Source organism: Schistocerca nitens, chromosome 7 (assembly GCF_023898315.1).
Source record: "Schistocerca nitens isolate TAMUIC-IGC-003100 chromosome 7, iqSchNite1.1, whole genome shotgun sequence".
Classification (NCBI taxonomy): domain Eukaryota; kingdom Metazoa; phylum Arthropoda; class Insecta; order Orthoptera; family Acrididae; genus Schistocerca; species Schistocerca nitens.
In genome coordinates this window covers 212,005,946-212,025,018 of record NC_064620.1, presented here as the reverse complement: position 1 = coordinate 212,025,018, position 19,073 = coordinate 212,005,946, and positions in this window count along the sequence as shown.

Below are 19,073 nucleotides of genomic sequence, written 5' to 3'. Positions count from 1 at the left end.
TTGGTAGTCAGGGGCTCCAATATTAGCCATTAAACAGGTTGTAATAATACTCAGAAAGTGTATTTTTGTGCAAACAGACACTTCTAAATGGAACAATGCCTGTTGACTTTAATAGAAGGGTAAACTAAAATGTTAGCGGTGTTTGTGACAAGAGTCTAGCGCGAGTCGTTTACGAGGTATCGTATTTTAAAAGCTTTCCTCACCGACACTTGTCTGTGCCCCTGAACCTGTGTAGTTTCTGGGTACGATATTGTTACCATAATGTGCAGACTTTCGCCGCCAGCGTCTTCATTAGTTAAAACTTCCGGGCTGAGAGGCCGGGCTCGATCTGTAAAACTTCTTCTTCCTGAAGTTTCGTTGCCAACTGCGGGTATCATCTTCCAAGGTGAGTCAACGACTGGCTGCCAGGCCGTGGAGGTCCCGTTTATATAGAGCGCATAGAGGGCACCACAAAACGTCCCGTGAGGCCGACTGCAAGTCTGTATCTCACTAACGTCATTATTTTCGATTGAAGGTAATCGATTGTCACATCGTTGGTGCAGAGTATGAGGTGGGGAAAGCAGCCAGTAGTTGACTCACTTCGTAAGATGTTTCCCGAGTTGGCAACGAAACGTCAGGAAATAGAAGTTCTATAGATCGACCACGGCCTCTCAGACCGGAAATTTTAACTAATGACGATGTTGTTATGTTTGATTACAGTGTGCGTGTATGTTCCTTGAGAGCACTGCGACTTGCCTGGCAGTTAGGGTGTGGCGTTCGAGGCAGTAGTTCGTGAGTGGACAATGGGATGCACCAATACAGAAAAAGCCGACATGCTCATGGTGTACGGAGAGTGTAAGAAGAATGAATTTCTTTCTTGGTTAGTATATGCGGCAAGATATCCCAATAGACGTCAACCATCTCGGAAATTATTTATCAACCTCTTCTACGAGTTACGTGCAAGTGGTAGTGTAACACCTAGACAACATTGCGGAAGGAAACAAGTGACGACAGACTATGGCGAAATTAATGTTCCTGCTGCTGTTGCAGATAAGCCGCACCTTAATTCCCGTGTAATCGCACGAGGAGGTGGCAAGTGTTCTACGCACTCTCGATCGACAATATGCTCCAGCCCTATGACTCCTCTCTTCGTGAAAAGCTTCATGGAAACGATTGTGAGAATCGTCTTAACTTCAGTATGTGGGTATTAAGGAAGGATGTGTTGTTTAGTGATGTACGCTCACTAACTAATCATGGCCAGGTATACCGCCCAAACATGCAGTATTGCTCTGTTGACAATTCCCGTTGGCTTCGTCAGGTGGAACGTTAGCGTCCATGAAGTGTGAGGTGTGGTGTGGGACAGTGAACCATCAGCTCATAGGCCTATGTTTCATGGACGGCACTCTTCCATGGATACTAGAAGACGGTCCTCTGCAGGAACGTGTGGTACCAAAGTGCTGCAGCAAGTCTTGGCGAAATGTTTATAAATCATTACATTAGACAGACAGACCCTGTACCTAGGCCGGCCCGTCCGCCGTATTTGACGTCTGTAGACATTTTTCTGTGGGGAAAGATGAAAGACGTTCTACAGGGACATACCAACTACACCCGATCATATGCAACGACGTATTACTGCAGCCTGCTCGGACATCTCCGCTGAAATCCTAGCACGTGAGCAGCACTCGTCGCGTAACCGAGTGGAAGCGTGTATTGCCACTGCTGGTTGTCATTTTGAACACTACGTGTGATGGCCATTTGTCTCGTTATTGGTCAGAATGCACATAATAGTGTATCCACTTGTCTTGGTGTTTAGTGTGTCCCACTACAGGTATTGTAGAAGTATCGTTGGGGGAACTTTTCAAATACGATACCTCGTAAGCTCTCGCACTATAATCCTGCAACAAACACCGCTAACAGTCTGATTGACCCTGTTTTTAGTTTAATAATGTCAATAGGCATTGATCTATTTCAAGAAGTGTATGTTTGCACAAAAGTACATTTTCAAGGTATTATTACAATCTGTTTATTGGTCAACAATATGAGCCCTCACTATCAATTCACTCTGTGGAAACCACAAATCAATAGCAATTTCCATTTCTGCAAGTTTTAGGTGATTCAATCTGAAAGTGCAGTTTTTCAGTGATGTGTTGTTAAATTTCCTGACGTATAAGCACGTAAAATATCTACATGATTATTCAAATTCTTTCTTGTTCTACCAGTTAGTATACTGACAAGGGAACCACCCCATCGCACCCCCCTCAGATTTAGTTATAAGTTGGCACAGTGGATAGGCCTTGGAAAACGGAACACAGATCAATCGAGAAAACAAGAAGAAGTTGTGTGGAACTATGAAAAAAATTAGTAAAATATACAAACTGAGTAGTCCATGTGCAAGATAGGCAACAACTAGGAGAGTGTCAGCTCGAGAGCGCCGTGGTCCCGCGGTTACAGTGAGTAGCTGCTGAACGACAGGTCCTCGGTTCAAGTCTTCCCTCGACTGAAAGTTTTATTTTCGCAAAGTTGTGATCGGTCCATTCGTTCATTGACGTCTCTGTTCACTGTAATAAGTTTAGTGTCTGTGTTTTGCGACTGCACCGCAAAACCGTGCGATTAATAGACGAAAGGACGTGCCTCTCCATTGGGAACCGAAAACATTTGATCGCAAGATCATAGGTCAACCGATTCCTCCACAGGAAAACACGTCTGATATATTCTATACGACACTGGTGACGGCATGTGCGTCATATGACACGAATATGTTGTCGACCCACCCAACTTGTACACTTAGCGAATGGATAAAAAGATTCTTCTACCTTGCCCGATTTAGGTTTTCTTGTGGATGTGATAATCACTCCCACAAAAGTGATGAAAACATAAGAGTTTGTCACATATACTGAAAATAAAAAATTAAACTTTCCACTCGAGGGAAGACTTGAACCTAGGACCTCTCTTTTCGTAGCTACTCTCGCTAACCACGGGACCACGGCGCTCCTAGACACCCATGTCCTTGATGTTGCCTATCTTTGCTTGGACTACTCATTTTGTATATTTTACTAATTTTTTTCATAGTTCCGTAGAACTTCTTCCTGTTTTCTCGATTGATCTATTCAGTTTTTCAAGGCCTATCCACTGTGCCAACTTATAGCTAAATCTGAGGGGGGTGCGATGGGGAGGTTCCCTTGTGAGATGACCTGAATTCTGTAACCAATGGCGTGTAAAAGGTACAACGTATCCTCATGATCAGAGGCTCTCGAGGCGACTTTCGGCAGGCGAAGTAAACTGCAGCAGACGATGGGGTGACAGTGGAAGAAGAGGCGTTGACGCTATACTTCTCTGTCACCGAACTACTCTGACTTCTTTCAGTATCAGTTTCTCAATAATTTCCACAATTTTCGGCACTACACCGATGGAAATATGTATAAAGGCAGGGTTCCAGGAAAGTAATAATACAGTGTCTGAAGCATAGCTGCACCGAATTTTCTACGATAGCGGTAGATACACAGTCACAGCAGAATTACATATTTTCTTTCTTAACATGAGTAACAAAATAAAGCATTAGCATTTTCTCGATGTAAGTTGTTATAAAGGTACTCACTATCCTGTTTTGTTGTTGTGTTGTTAGGAAAACCACCGTCCTTCCCAGACCTGAAAAATTCTCTTCGTCATTGAATTTGATAGTGTTAGTAGTTCTTGCAGAAAAATTGTTGCCTACTCCTCTCGTGTGGCTACTTTTAGATCACTTATGCCCTCAAAGAGCCTTCCGTTGCGATTAACGCGCCCTGCAAATACTCCCCAAAGGTTTTTCCATTTCCACGGGGTTCAAATCCAGGATACGTGCAGGCCAAGGCAAGACACCGATATCTTTATCTTCAAGCCACTTTTTCGTTGTGGTAAAAATATGCAAAGTTGCATTATCTTGTTGAAACAATGGACTTCTGTCACCTAGGTCCTCGTGCATTCTAATCAGTTCAGTCTCTAGCATTTCAGTGCAGATGTTACAGTTCATTCTGGTGTTCAGCCAAGCAATGCGTAAATTACATTATATGCAGAACGCTGCCCAAATCATAACACTAACACCATCAACATTTCTGCGCATTCTTATCTGCTGCCGTATTCTCACATCATGCCGATAATAATGATGTTGAACTCCATCCTGTCTATCTAAGGAGAAGTTCTTCACATCACGGACGATCACTTTACCCCATTCTGAAGTCCATGAGATATGCTTTCGGGAAAATCCTATCTAGCCTGTTTGTGATTGGGAGCTAGGGCTGGATTCTACTGTCGTTCCTTGAATGCAATATGTGTGTCACCTGACAAAATTTGTCGTATACGTCTGGCAGTTACAGCCAACTGTAAGTCACAACAAGTTGAAAATAATATGTTGGTGGTCCATGCTTAGCGCAAAAGTAACCCTTTCCACGCCCATGTTTTCCGTTCTACTATACCGCGTGTCCATTCTAGAGAAATTATCAGTCACTACTTGAACAGTGGACAACTAGTTTAACAAACAGAGAGCCCCATATACTTGTAAGTCCGATATTTGCTTTTTCTTCAAATGGTTCAAATGACTCTGAGCACTATTGGACTTATCATCTGAGGTTCAAAATGGTTCAGACGGCTCTGAGCACTATGGGACTTAACTTCTTTGGTCATCAGTCCCTTAGAACTTAGAACTACTTAAACCTAACTAACCTAAGGACACCACACACATCCATGCCCGAGGCAGGATTCGAACCTGCGACCGTAGTGGTCGCGCGGTTCCAGACTGTAGTGCCTAGAACCACTCGGCCACTCCGGCCGGCTAACATCTGAGGTCATCAGTCCCCTAGAACTTAGGAATACTTAAACCTAACTAACCTAAGGACATCAAACGCATCCATGTCCGAGGCAGGATTCGAACCTGCGCCGTAGCGGTCACGCGGTTCCGGACTGAAGCGCCAAGAACCGCTGCTTTTTCTTCATATGATTGTTTTCCGCGTGCCACTGTCACAGTCCTGGTATATGTACACAACACAAACTGTCACTAACGGTGTGTGTTTACTATCTGCATCAAAAGGGATTTACGCACACACACCGCACGGAGTCTACTGTCTTCATACCTAGTTCCGCCGTCTGCAACCTGAACCGTTGATGTCTTATTACATAATGACATCAAATTTGATAAAGTTCACTGGAATTCTCGGTGTGCTATTGCATATACATTACGCACAGCTACTGAAACCGACAATTTTAATTTTCCAGAAAATATCCATGTCCTTTTACTTTCTCACCACCATATTCTTCACTCTGCGTGATCGGTCAAACAGTTTTCACTGCATGGGCTGTGACAGAGGGAACTGTGCAATAGCAAGTATTCTATGGCTGCAATCATTCAATGTCGACAAAGGACGAAAGTGCTGTGTATATCGTTACCATTGGGGGGTATGTTACCGCATGTTTCTGTGTACTCACCGTTTTAATGTTGGTACTATAGCCCCACGACTGGCAAATAATTGAGGTTTTACACGCCGGTACCAATGTTCCCCGAGTTAATTGCTATTAACACATGTCCGATGACGAAAGGTGATGACGTCGACATCGTTACAAGAATTATTGTTGCTCTTGTGGTATTTAGTTCAAAGACTGGTTTGGTGCAGCTCTCCATGCTACCCCCTACTACACAAGCCTCTACATTTCCGATTAACTACCGCAACCATCATTCTTCTGAATCTGCTTACTGTATTCATCCCTAAAGTTTTTACCCCCCCTCCCCCTATGCTTCCCACCAGTATTAAATTGGTGATCACTTGATGCCTCTGAATGTACCCTCGCAATCTAATCTTTCCTCTGGTCCGGTTGTGCCGCAAATTTATCTTTTCCCCAATTCTGTTCAGTGCCTCCTCATTAGTTACATTAACTACCCATATAATCTTGAGCATTCTTCTGTAGCACCACATTCCAAAAGATTCTATTCTCTCCTTGACTAAACTGTTTCTCGTCCATATTTCACTTCTATATATGGCTACACTCCATACTAATACATTCAGAAGGGACTTACTGACACTTAAATCAATACTCGATGTTAATAAAGTTCCCTTCTTCAGAAACTATTTTCTTTCCATTGCCCGTGTACATTTTATATCTTCCCTACTTCGACCATAATCAGTTATTTTGCTTCCGAAATAGAAAAACTCATCTACTGCTGTAAGTTTCTCGTTTCCTAATCTAATCCCCTCAGCTTCACCTGATTTAATTCAACTACATTCTATTATCCTCGTTTTGCCTTTGTTGATGATTATCTTATATCCTCACTACAAGACACTGTTCATTCCGTTCAGCTGCTCTTCCAAGTCCTTTGCTGTCTCTGGCGGAATTACAATGTCATCAGCAAACTTCAGAGCTTTGCTTTCTTCTACCAGGACGTCAATTCCTGCTCCAATCTTTTATATTGTTTCCTTTACTGCATGCTCAATATACAAATACTCAATATACAATACTCCCTTGTCAGGCACTGCTACCCTTTCGACCCCTCGACCCTTTTAACTGTCAACTGGTTTCTGTACAAATAATAAATAGCCTTTCGCTCCCTGTATTTAGTCCCTGTCACCTTTAGAATTTGAAGGAGAGTATTCCAGTCAACATTGTCAAATTGTTTTCCCAAGTCTACAAATGTTATAAACGTAGGTTTGCCTTCTCTTAATCTATCTTCTGTGAGAAGTCATAGGATCAGTATTGCCTCGCGTGTTCCTACATTTCTCCTGAATCCAAACTGATCTTCCCCGAGGTCGGCTTCTACCAGGTTTTCCATTATTGTTTAAGGGATTCGTGTTAGTGTTTTGCAACCGTGGAACATTAAAGCGATAGATCGGTATTTTTCACATCTGATAGCACGTGCTTTCTTTGGAATTTGAGCTATTACATTCTTTTTGAAGTCTGAGGCTATTGCGCCGGTCTCACTCTGCTCACCAGATGGAAGACTTTTGTCATGACTGGCTGTCAGAAGGCTATCAATAGCACTAAAGGAATGTTGTGCAGTCCCGGGGCCTCGGTTCGGTTTAAGTCTTACCCGTAGTGATATACACACCAGGAAATTGAAATAAGAACACCGTGAATTCATTGTCCCAGGAAGGGGAAACTTTATTGACACATTCCTGGGGTCAGATACATCACATGATCACACTGACAGAACCACAGGCACATAGACACAGGCAACAGAGCATGCACAATGTCGGCACTAGTACATTGTATATCCACCTTCCGCAGCAATGCAGGCTGCTATTCTCCCATGGAGACGATCGTAGAGATGCTGGATGTAGTCCTGTGGAACGGCTTGCCATGCCATTTCCACCTGGCGCCTCAGTTGGACCAGCGTTCGTGCTGGACGTGCAGACCGCGTGAGACGACGCTTCATCCAGTCCCAAACATGCTCAATGGGGGACAGATCCGGAGATCTTGCTGGCCAGGGTAGTTGACTTACACCTTCTAGAGCACGTTGGGTGGCACGGGATACATGCGGACGTGCATTGTCCTGTTGGAACAGCAAGTTCCCTTGCCGGTCTAGGAATGGTAGAACGATGGGTTCGATGACGGTTTGGATGTACCGTGCACTATTCAGTGTCCCCTCGACGATCACCAGTGGTGTACGGCCAGTGTAGGAGATCGCTCCCCACACCATGATGCCAGGTGTTGGCCCTGTGTGCCTCGGTCGTATGCAGTCCTGATTGTGGCGCTCACCTGCACGGCGCCAAACACGCATACGACCATCATTGGCACCAAGGCAGAAGCGACTCTCATCGCTGAAGACGACACGTCTCCATTCGTCCCTCCATTCACGCCTGTCGCGACACCACTGGAGGCGGGCTGCACGATGTTGGGGCGTGAGCGGAAGACGGCCTAACGGTGTGCGGGACCGTAGCCCAGCTTCATGGAGACGGTTGCGAATGGTCCTCGCCGATACCCCAGGAGCAACAGTGTCCCTAATTTGCTGGGAAGTGGCGGTGCGGTCCCCTACGGCACTGCGTAGGATCCTACGGTCTTGGCGTGCATCCGTGCGTCGCTGCGGTCCGGTCCCAGGTCGACGGGCACGTGCACCTTCCGCCGACCACTGGCGACAACATCGATGTACTGTGGAGACCTCACGCCCCACGTGTTGAGCAATTCGGCGGTACGTCCACCCGGCCTCCCGCATGCCCACTATACGCCCTCGCTCAAAGTCCGTCAACTGCACATACGGTTCACGTCCACGCTGTCGCGGCATGCTACCAGTGTTAAAGACTGCGATGGAGCTCCGTATGCCACGGCAAACTGGCTGACACTGACGGCGGCGGTGCACAAATGCTGCGCAGCTAGCGCCATTCGACGGCCAACACCGCGGTTTCTGGTGTGTCCGCTGTGCCGTGCGTGTGATCATTGCTTGTACAGCCCTCTCGCAGTGTCCGGAGCAAGTATGGTGGGTCTGACACACCGGTGTCAATGTGTTCTTTTTTCCATTTCCCGGAGTGTATTCTTCTACAAACATACATTTCTCCAGCAGCCATTCGTGCTTAGCTATTTTGATCTTCCTGTCGAGCTTATATTTTAAAAGTTTGTATTTTTTTTCGCATGCTTCCTTTACTGCATTTTAAGATTTTGTCCTTTCATCGATTAAATTCAATTTCTCTTGGGTTACCCAAGTATTTCTATTGTCGTCGTCTTTTTACCTAGTTGATTCTCTGCTGCATCTCTCAAAACCTACCCATTTCTCCTTCTACTGTATGGCTTTCACCTGTTCTTGTCAATTGTTTCCTAATGCTGCAGTTGAAATTCTGAACAATCTTTGCCTCTTTCAGTTTATCCAGATGCCACCTCCTTAAAATCCTACCTTTTTTACACTTTCTTCAGTTTTAATGTACAGTTTTACACTGCTGGCCACCGTAAATGCAACACCCTGAAGGAAGCATCCGAATCAAGTGAAATTTACACCATGAGTTTGCAGCGATGAGATATGCAACTGATTAGAATTTGAGTGTAGACGCACATCACGCGCGCCTGTGGCGCCACCTCATAGCGCCATTTAAGGCTTGGCGATTTCGACGAGTGTACGTTCGGCACGTGTGTTTACCTTGTGGTTGTTTCACAAGACGGTCAGTTATGCCTCGTAGACAACAGCGAACATCTTTTGATCAAGTATCCGAGTTCGAAAGAGGAAGGATAGTGGTTTACCGAGATTGTGGATTATCATACAGAGAAATCGCTAGTCGTGTTGGACGAAACCAAACAACTGTAATGCGGATATGTGACCGTTGGATGCAGGAGGGTACGACGGACCGACGTGATCGATCACATTCACCTCGGTGCACCACTGCACGTGCTGATAGGCAAATTGTGCGCATGGCAGTGACGGATCGCTCAGTGACATCCCGAACCATAGCACAGCACATTGCGTCTGTAACGCATCACCCAGTGTCTGCGCGTACCATTCGACGCCGTTTACAGCAGAGTGGTCTGTCCGCAAGACGTCCATTGCTTCGTCTACCATTGACGCAGAACCACAGACGTCTCCGTCGCCAATGGTGTGATGACAGACGGATGTGGACGGCACAATGGAATGACGTTGTCTTTACTGACGAGGCACGCTTCTGTCTGCAGCACCACGATGGTCGGATTCGAGTGTGGAGACACCGTGGAGAGAGGATGCTGGACAGCTGCATTATGCACCGCCACACTGGTCTTGCACCGGGAATTATGGTATGGGGCGGTATTGGATATTACTCTCGCACGCCTCTAGTACGCATTGCCGGTACTTTAAATAGCTGGCGCCACATATCCGAGGTTCAGGAGCCAGTTGTCCTTCCTTACCTTCAGGGCTCGGCCACAGCCATATATCAACAGGATAATGCGCGACCACACGTGGCACGCATTGTCCAAAGGTTCTTCGTCAATAACCAGATTGAATTGCTTCCCTGGCCGGCTCGCTCTCCGAATCTTTCGCCGATAGAAAACATGTGGTCCATGGTTGCTCAACGAGTGACCCAGATTACATCCCCAGCTGCCACACCAGATGATCTTTGGCAACGTGTGGAAGCTGCTTGGGCTGCTGTACCCCAGGAACACATCCAACGTCTCTTTGACTCAATGCCGAGACGTGTGGCAGCGGTGATCTCCAACAATGGCGGCTACTCTGGCTACTGATTCTGGCAGGAACCACAAGTCACAGACGTCTGTAAACGTAATCATTTGATACTTGGTCAACATGTTATCTACAAAATAAATTTTGTTGTGCTACCTCTTGTCTTTCTTGGTGTTGCATTTACGGTGGCCAGCAGTGTATAACTAATACATTTTGGTCAGAGTCTACATCTGCCTCTGGGAATGTCTTACAATTTAAAACCTGGTTGAGAAATGTCTGTCTTACCACTACATAGTAAATCTGAAACCTTCCGGTGTCTCCAGGTTCCTTCTTTCATGGTTCATAAACCAAGCGTTAGCTATGGTTAAATTATCCTCTGTGCAAACTTCTACCAGGCGGCTTCGTCTATCATTCCTTTCCCCCTTCCATATTCACCTACTACTTTTCCTTATCTTTCTTTTCCTACTATCGAAATCCATTACCCTATGATTATAAAATATTCGTCCCCCTTAACTATCTGAATGATTTGTTTTATTTCATCGTAGATTTCCTCGATCTCCTCCTCATGTGTTGAGCAAGTTGGTACAAACTTGTACTGCTGTTGCTTCGTGTTTGTCTTGGTTACAACAACGTGTTCACTATGCTTTTCATAGTAGCCTATCCGTGTTCCATTTTTTATTAATTATGAAACCTACTCCCGTATTACCCCTATTTGATTTTGTATTTCTAACCGTGTATCTACCTTACGGGAGGTCATGTTCCTCCTGCCACATAGCTAAATTTAACTTATCCATTTCCCCTGCCCGATTAAGGGATCTGACTTTACACGCTCCGGTCCGTAGTACACCAATTTCGTTCCTCCTGATAACGCCTCGTGAATAGTCCCTCCCGGAGATCCGAATGGGAGTCTATTTACCTCCGGAATGTTTTACCCGAGAGGATGTCATCGTCATTTAAGCATATCGTAGAGCTGTAGTTTCCCGTCGCATTCAGCCGTTCGCAGTACCAGCACAAACAAGGCCGTATTGGTTGATGTTAGAAGGCCAGATCAGTCGGTCACCCAGACTGTTGCCCCTGTAACTACTGAAAAGGTTGCTGCCCTCTTCAGGAACCACACGTTCGTCTGGCCTCTCAACAGATACCCCTCTGTTGTGTTTGGTGCTACGGTACGTCTATCTTTATCGCTGAGGCACACAATTCTCCCGTTGAACTGTAAGGTCCGTTTTTCATAACAAGAATTATTGAGCGAAAAACAACCTGAAATATGTTACCTCACTTAATTCGTAATAGTAAACCTGTAATTTGTAGTTTGTAGACCAGAAATCTCTGTCATCTTTACATCAGAGTCGTCAGACATTCTTGTTTCACCATGAAATTCCAGCACCTAACTCGTAGGAAGTTATATACATTCATAAGCCTTATGCCTCCTATTTAATCTCCTTTACAGTCACAACTCCGAAAAATTGATGTGGATGCTACACATATTTATCCTAACAACCATTTACATGACGGTGTTTCGTGTAGGTAGACTTTTCATTTTTTTTATGGAGTACCACCAATTTGCACAATGCCTTGTAGACAACTTGGGTCGATGGCTTCGTGGGGCATGCCCACACTTGAGCCCTAACATTAGGTCTTACCGACTGAAATCTTGATTCATCCTAACAGACCACGATTTCCCAGTCGTCTAGCGTGCATCCAGCAGAGGCGTTGCAGACGGTGCTGTGCTATCACAAAGGCTTTTGCGTCAGTCGCCTGCTGCCATGTCCCATTCGCTAAACCGTCCTAAAGGATACATTTGTCGTACGTCCTACATTAATTTCTGCCGTTATTTCAAACAGTGTTGCTTGTGTTGGGACTAACAATGAGAACGCCACTGCTCTCGATCGTTAAGTGAAGGCGGTCGGCCACAGTGTTGTCCGTGGTGAGACTTAATGCAACAAATATGGTGTTCTCCGCACGCTGTTGACAATGTGTATCTCGGAATATTGAATTGCCTAATAATTTCCTAAATGGAATGTCCCATGTGTCTCGCTCCAGCTACCATTAGGCTTTCAAATTATGTTAGTTCCCGTCGTGCGGCCATAGTGACGTCGGAAACCTTTTCACATGAATCACTTGGTTAAAAATGACAGCTCCACCAATGCACTGCCCTTTTATACCTCGTGTACGCGATACTATCGCCATCTTTATACGAGCATATCGTTATCCCACATGATGTTTTTTACCTCCGTGTATGTCCCATAAATGATCGATGGGATTCATGTAGGGCGATCTGGATGGCGGAATCATTCCCTCGAATTCGAATTGTCCTCAGTGCTCTCCAAACCAATCGCGAGCAGCTATAGTCCGGTGATATGGAACGTTGTCATCCATAAATATTTCATCGTTGTTTGCGAGCATGAAGCCCATAACTGCCACAGTTGGTCTCCAAGTAACCGAACATAGCCATTTCCTGTGAAATATCGGTTCAGTTGGATCATTCCATGTAAAAAAAGTCCACACAATTATGAAGCCACCACCAAATTGCACAAGCCTTGTTGACCATTTGAGTGCACTTCTTCGTTGGGTCTGAGCCACACTGGAACCTTACCATTAGCCCTTATCAACCGAAACCTGGAATAAGACCAGTCACGGTTTTCAAGTCTTCTAGGGTCCAACCGACATAGTCATGAGCTCAAGATTGGCGCCGTAGGTGATGTCTTCACTGTCAGAAAAGGCATTTGAGTGGGTGATCTGCTGCCGTAACCCTTTAACGCCAAACTTCGCGACAGTGTCCTAACGGATCCGTTCGTCGTACGCACCATATTGATTTGTGCGGTTATTTTACACATTGTTGCGTGTCTGGTAGCATTGACAACTCTACGCAAAAGCCGTGCTGTCGGTCGTTAAGTAAAGGCCGTCGGCCACTGCCTACTCTGTGGTGCGCGGTATTGCTTGAAACTTGGTGTTCTCGGCACACACTTGACATTGTGCATCTAGGAATATTGAATTCCATAATGATTTCAGAATTGGACTGTTGCATGCGTCTAACTTCTACTACCATTCCGTATTCAAAGACTGCTAAATCCCCGTCGTGGGGTTATAATCGCGTGGATGGTAGTCACAGCAATAACACGAATGATAATATCAGTGCCAGTTAGCTGACGATATTAAAACATTATTTAGTGCATGAGAGAAGGTGAACTTCGCTTAGATCGCCTGTAAACAAGCGATCTTGTCCTAGAAATTCACCCTCTCGAAAGTGATTAATACAGATCCCGCTTTATTACTCTAAATGAGTAAACTAATCATTATTTTGTAGTTGTTACAGTGTTCTGAAGAAAGCGACAATGATTGTTACTCACAGATAACGTAAGAACTTTCCCTCTTCTAACAGCCGTGTACCGCAAGTCTCTAGAGGAACGGAAGTTCCAAATGATGGGAAAAGAGCACAGGTAGTTCCAGTTTTCAAGAAGGGCGGTCGAGAAGATGCGCAAATCTATAGGCCTATATCTCTGAAATCGATCTGACACAGAATTTTTGAACATGTGTTTTGCTCGCGTGTCATGTTATTTCTGGAAACCCAGAATCTACTCTGTAGGAATCAACATGGATTCCGGAAACAGCGATCATGTGAGACCCAGCTCGCTTTATTTGTTCATGAGACCCAGAAAATATTAGATACAGGCTCCTAGGTAGATGCCATATTCCTTGACTTCCGGAAGGCATTCGGTATAGTTCTGCACTGTCGCCTGATAAACAAAGTAAGAGCCTACAGAATATCAGCTTTGTGGTTGGATTGAAGAGTTTTTAGCAAACAGAACACAGCATTGAAAGGGTACAGTACCGCCCGACATTGAAAATAGGTACAACATACTTCATTATTTTTGTCAGAACAACACATTTTTTTGTAAAATAACTCAATTTCAATTAATACAGCGAAGCCGGATACCAGTGTGGGAAGGAATGACAATTTACTTATTAAATTGATCACATTTGCACTCCCACAAAGTAAATCCCTACATCCAGTTTGGTGAGATCTGTGAAATGAATGAATGTATGGTCGTCTGCTAACTGCAGATAGTGAATGTGAATATATGATCATCTTTGAGTCGATCCTTTTGCCACCTTTGGTGGGACCAAAGAGATGAAATTTACCTGCGCTTTGAGCGCCTGAAATGTGGCTGACCAATACGGTAGCAAGGTGCTCCCCCACTTCAGCAAAGGTGCGAGAGGACCTGGAGAACGGCCATGTTTCAGCACTCTGCCGCTGGATCTTGTGCTGTTAAGACCTTTTTTAGTTGTGCTCCGTAATGACAAAAGAGTGGAGACATGGTATGCATGTGGAATATTTAAGAGTAGTTTGAAATAATAATTTCTCTATTTCAGGAACTTTTGCGGGGAGAATTAAATGTCAGGCAGGTAATATTAATGGGATTGTAGTAATCTTCGGAAGTGACCAACGGTCACAATGAAACCACGTGTAGCAATAAGTTGAAATACTTCCGTGTGCTTAAGTTAAGCTGAATTACTAGCGTCTGTACAATAAGTTGACATATTTAAGAAATAGCGTGTGTACCATAAGTTGAAATATTTAAGAAATGGCGTGTGCAGGACTTGAAATTAGAGACGAGTACTTCCACGTGGTGAGTACTGTGTGAGTCTCAAACTGTGTATGAGACAAAAGATAAAGAGAAGTACTCGTCCATGGTATCAGTTGAGGATTTGCGTGTGTGATGAATACGTTCTTAAAATTACTTTGCGTGATATGATTCCATGTGACGCTAGATACAAACTCTGAGAGAGAAGCAAGGTGAGTCGGCCGTCTATCCAGCAACGCCACTTGGCTTGCATTGCGCAGGAAGACGTGCATATATCTCCAGAGTTCATAGTAGGAAAGTAGAATTACGAAGTGGGGCAGTGTCGTGTGAAACTGGGATAAATATTAATTGAAGTGGGAAAGCTGAAAGTGATAATGTTGCGACTATTCTCTGTGTAGTATTTCATATTGTAGTGTGGTGTATGTCATGTAATTCGGGTATGTGTGGTTTGCATGGGAGAGTAGCAAGGTAGTTTCAAAAGATTAGTGGGTTATGCTTGTTCCTTCTGTACTGCTCGGTCTGGAGGATAGTTTCGTGATGATGATTGTGAGAGTCGAAGTGTGAGAAATAATAAAAGATCCACCATCCTATCCAGAAAGTGCACTGTAGCGTTAAATAATTACGAGACCATAATATAGAGATTCACCAATGTAAAGCCATGCCCACTGGGCGGAATTTCTCATGTGTTATTGTTGTAGCTTATAGAATTTGTGTGTTTAGGTTAGAGAATTTATCGGAATAAATAAGATAGTGAAAAGAAAAAGATTGGAGGACTTTTCCTTCGAATTGTATGTTGTCATAATGTCCCGAATTTATAATGTGTGCGCCATTCATATTCAGTGCGGTGGCCAAGTGTTGACAAAAGCCGTTAAATAAAAGACAAAAAGAAAATGTGGTATTGCCAGTGCGTAGTGTACAGTCAGAGTTCTGTAAATTACTGATAGTCAGATGCGTGTTTCCGTTGCGTATTAATCATATAGGAGGATAACTTGTAACTGAAGTGTGAGTACTAGAGTTCATGTTACTCGATAAATAAGAATGAATCCACTCGCTTGGCAGACCACTCATCTTGCAGGCCTGACTGCTTGATGCCACAGTATGAGCAAGGCATGTGGGTGCCTCTCATAATTTCGACCCTGCCAGGATATTTTGCTGTTAGGGTTTGCTGTTAAGATTTTTTTTTTATTTTTTGATGGAATATATTTTGATAGCGCTAAGAAGTAAAAATTTTTTCTGTTTGCAATTTCTTTCTGGATTGGTGAGGATCTTTATTTTTTTATGTAATTAATTGCTATATCGCCCAAGGCTGGAAGATCGTTGCATAATTTTTTTTGTGTAATGTCCGTAGTAACTAGGTCACAGTCGAAAAGTGTAGTCACCATTGAGAATAGCGATTCTGGGGTGAACGTAGCAGTGCAGCAGGAAGTAGGTGTCGACCATGGGCTAATGAGCGGGAACGGCAAACACTCGGAAGGGGCTGAATTGTTCAGTGGACCGCTGCTAGGTGATCCTTTGAGCGGCGGGCTTTGTTCACAATTGGGGGCTTTTCCCGACGACGCGGGCGAGCCGGGACTAGGTCAGGTATGCAGTGAAAGTGCAGCTACCCTTAGCGAATCTACGGTTTCTCAGGCGAACGAGGTGAGCGCACCGAAAGTATCAAATGACAGTGTGCTACTGCAGTTTTTACAGAGGATGGATAGAGATAATAAGGAAAGATTGGAAGCGATGAATAAAGATAATAAGGAAAGGTTCGAAGTGATGAATAAAGATAATAAGGAAAGATTAGAAGTGATGAGTAGAGATAATAAGGACAGAGATAGGGAGAATAAGGAAAGATTTGAAGCAACTAAGGAAAGATTGGAAGCAAATAAGGAAAGACTGGAGGCAATGGATAAGGGAAATAAAGAGGCAATGACGAAGCTACACACAGTTATCGATGAACGTCTGCCCGCAGTTAATAATCGGTTAGATGAGGGGGAGAAGAATCTGGGTGCGTTGAAGCAAGTATGTCACTCTGTGAAAGAAAAAGCCAATAATTTGGAGGTACGAATATTTGCAATAGAGAGTGATACTACTGAACGTAGGGACGTGTTGCCAGACGAGCGAATCAAAGAGGTAGTGGTCAGAATGAATATGATTAGTGCAGATGTAGAAAAGCTCAGTATAATAGGCGAGACAGGCTCTGACAGTACGCAGCGAGAGATTTATGCCAACCAGGGGGAGATACAATCACTATTACAACTTAAAGAGGCGCAATTAGAAATAAGTAGGAAACATAGGGAAGAACTAGCACAGTTGCAATTAGCGTGCAGTAGCGAAGGTGACACTCCACCAGGTATATGGCAGAGGGAGAGTCAGATAAATTCAAAAAACGAAAATAGGCAGAAAGCGGAAGATGAAGTCAGAGAGTTAGAAGAACGGTTGTGTCGGATAAAACAGGTGGAAAACCCAACTGGGTATAGTCCAAAGTCGGAAAACGTAAATGCGGAAGAAGAATGTAGGAGGCACTTCGTGTCGGTACAAACGTACACTTGTTTTCCGGATCCTGATAATTACCAACATCCATGCCTGTGGCTGTCTCAATTTCAAGATTCATTACCTTCATCGTGGGGACCGCTCCTCAAAATGAAGTTTGTGTGTAACCATTTGAGGGACGAGGCTAGAGCGCAAATGCAGGAAGTTATTAAAGACTGTAGTAGCTACAAGATATTTTGTGACAAGTTTTTAAATGAATTCTGGTCGAAAAGTAAGCAGGACCAGGTTAAGCAAAGCATATTGATGATGCCAAATTGTAATGAAGGTGGTATAAGAGATCCAGTGTCGTGCTATCAGGAAATGCTGAGACGAAATAGGTATTTGGATGTGACATACGAACCTGCGGAGCTCATTAGGATCTGTATAGCGAAGTTGCCAGTGAAATTGCGCAGATATATAGCGATAGCAGGCAGAGGCGTAGACGATTCTGCGTCATTTCAGCACTTGTTACAAGGATTGGGTAATGAGAGCAATATCGTGAACGGAGACACGACTCATAGGCCAGATAGTGTCGAGGATAGGGACGGCAGTAACTATCAGAATGACAGGAGAGCATTGAATCCTGGCATTTCATTCTTGTCATAATGGATTGAAGGATAGGAGAAACTAATCCAACATATCAGCCCTTAACATTATACTTTAAAACACATGCAGCTGGCACTGAAAATTGTCTATGTAGCAGACATAGTCTACTGATATGTAGGAATGCAAATACCATACTTCTGATCAGAGAATAAAACACCAGTAATGGCATCTGGTAGGCTGGTCTCTCAGAGCAAAATTTGCAAATTTTTATTTCGAACAGTAAAGTAAAAGGACTGTTTCCTCAAAAAAAAACCAGTTGCTAAAAATGTTATGTAATAATGCCAATGAGTCCAGTTTAATTAGTGCAGTTTGACTATTGCAGGTACTTAACACATAATTTAAAAAGTCAACATTGTGGTCGAAGTTTTTAAATTAGATGCCATCTGATGTCATTGTCGTGGTGACAGTTATAATAAAGTGCTGTGTATGGTTGTTCGAAATCTGGTGTTTATGAAAGAGGCCACTAGCACCAATGTTACTGACACTTGGGCTGCCCATTTCTCCCAGCTTGTATATTCTCTGCACACATTTAATTTTCATGTAAGCTTAGATTCCTAACTAGCAAATTATTTACTGTGTATAGTGGACCATTCAGAGTGAGGCGGATTGTCCAGGAAAATGCTGTACTGATTGAGACGATCAAAGGAAAACAATCTCGTGGGCTTCATCACATTTCTAACATCAAATTATGGAAAAGTTAAAGATAGATCGAAAGTAGGCAAGTTATGGTAGATAGTCAGTGTATTTATTTGTGGTGTGTAACGTTGTGCAGGGACAAATCGAACATAACAATTTTCAGGTGGGATGTCAGGAAGTATGACGGAATAGACTGGTCGAATGAGTCATGAACAGGAGTCAACAGAATGCTGTATGTACGTATTTTTTGTCATATGAATAAGGATCAAGCAGAAACGACGTGATGATTAATGAGTGGATAAAGATGGTAGATAGAGAACCGACGTGATAAATAGTAGTGGATAAAGGTGATATTTAAGGAGAGAAGCGACGTGAAGCAGTGTGATTAATAAAGAGAGATTCGACGTGATGAAACAGTGGTAAATAAAGGTGAGTAGAATTGAATAATGTGGAGATGTCTTAGATGTATGTTACAGAGAGGCAGGTGTATGCTGCAATCGAGATAGATGCGAATGGTGAACGAAGACCAGGAAATGATGGAGTAATGGGCGGACGGAGAGCCGAAATACGAATGAAGAGATGAGGACAACTGCACAACGTGAAAGGACATAAAGGGAGTATGAGATCCAGATGGTGAACGTTGTGGAATACTGACGTAAGATGTA